This window comes from Thermobia domestica, unplaced genomic scaffold, assembly GCF_964235325.1.
Source record: "Thermobia domestica unplaced genomic scaffold, izTheDome1.hap1.1 HAP1_SCAFFOLD_650, whole genome shotgun sequence".
NCBI classification, from domain to species: domain Eukaryota; kingdom Metazoa; phylum Arthropoda; class Insecta; order Zygentoma; family Lepismatidae; genus Thermobia; species Thermobia domestica.
In genome coordinates this window covers 1-1,934 of record NW_027656360.1, presented here as the reverse complement: position 1 = coordinate 1,934, position 1,934 = coordinate 1, and positions in this window count along the sequence as shown.

Genomic DNA, 1,934 nt, shown 5'->3' with positions numbered 1-1,934 from the left:
TGTACAACAAATATGTAAATAAATGTCAAATAATATATTTCAGTGCTGTTTGATTTGTCGCATACTATAATAGTGTCATTTGTTTAGTCTCTGTTGTAGAAAGTAAACGTTCTCTATCCACTTACGAAAGTTTTTCTTTGTAAGTCTTCCTAATTTTGAGGCACATAAATAAATGTTACTTGGATGGAAAACACTTTAGTGCATTCTGGAACCGAACTCATTTACGTTACTTGCCGAAACTGAAGAATCCGTTGCTTCACTTCGGGAACAAAGCCATTAATGATTCTGTTCTTATAGTTCCTCTTCCCCCTACGCATATGTAGTAGACACAAGCTTCATCGCTTTTTGACAACCATTTTTGCGATGCCTTAAAGAATGTCATGTGAAGATTGCTGCTAGCTTGTACCGCTCATTCTCGCAGATTTACGTCATGAACTGAAAAGTGTTCTTTCGTAGCTTCTTGGAAGATCTCTAGTACATAATGTGAAACTTGCGACAATTTATCTTTCCATCCTCTATCTACCATTTGTTTCTCCCACACAGCTCCAGTTGTTGATGTGATGCGACTTTTTTATACTTTGATTGAGCAGATTGTAGGGAAAGTGGTCATTATTTACCATTTTTCTAATATGTGACTTTTCTCTCTTTGTAGTCAATCTGATAGTATCAAAAGCTGTTCGATTAGAATCAGTTATTCTTCAGGTTATCATCTCTACTGCGGAAGATTCTATCCTTAATCTTCTTTTGTAACAGCTAAATATGTTTCTTTTACATCAAAACATCTTCAAGAACTTTAATCTTTCACGCACTCTTCAATTAAATTCTTAAATTAATTGCAACATGTCTTTCGTGGAGTTTAATTTGGGATTCCGACAGCTGCATTACTTGACGTCACAATAGCAGGTGTACAATATTTTCTATATTAAGAACCATATCGATAATTTTCGGCTGTACTGCAGATGTCAGAAAACATTTATGATTTCTGTTTTCTCTATATCTTCGCGTTATATTGAAGCTCAATATCATCTACAAACATTATGTCATTTAAACCTGAGACCTTTAGTTAAGTGGTTCAATAGATCAACATTACATTCATACACGCCTACATGCATTTCTTTCGAAATTAATTACTTTGTTCATCTTCTTGTCTGTTTACTCAATGAGGATATATTGATAAGATATCTAGGAAAATATTCCAATAAATAAATGAACTAATGGTGAACAAGATAAAACACATTTGAAAATTTATCATTAACTCATTAGTTACTGTTTCAAAGAAATGATCTGAAAAGGGAACTATTGTGATGTTTTCACTTTGAAATAAAAATGTAATAATATCTTGTCCAACAAAAAATCAGCTTGACTACCTAGAATGAACACAGTTTATGAGCTAAGCAAAGTTCGGCAATATTCCAGTTCAATCCACAGATTCCATGGTCCTCCAGAATGTGCTGTGATGCACGTACAAGAACAACAAATATGTATGAACTATTCATCGAATTCTTGGTGTGTTTCTGTAATTTCAAAGGCCAGCTAGAAACAAATCGGAGAAGAGCTTTTGCCCTCTCCTCCGTTTCTCCGCAGACAAATAAAATATATTTTTTTTAAAAAAATTGTATGCCTACTAGTTGTGTATGAAGTTTTATTCAAATTGTTCGTGTCTTTCTCTTTGTTACAGTGGCGGTTCGAACAAATTTCAAGGGTTTCTTGCCTACTTAAACCGGTTTTCCGCAGAAAAGAGCAATAACCTGTTTACTTATTTTGTTTTTGCTGTATGTGTGTGAAATTCCGTTGAAGTAATGCATGCATTGTTAAGGGTTATGCTAAAGATTGACGATAAAATAACTTTCGCCTAACATGTTTGGAGGTAGCTTCTGCCCTCTTAAAAAGTTTTTTGACACGAAGAAAAAAGTGTTCACTCATTTTAAGTGTAT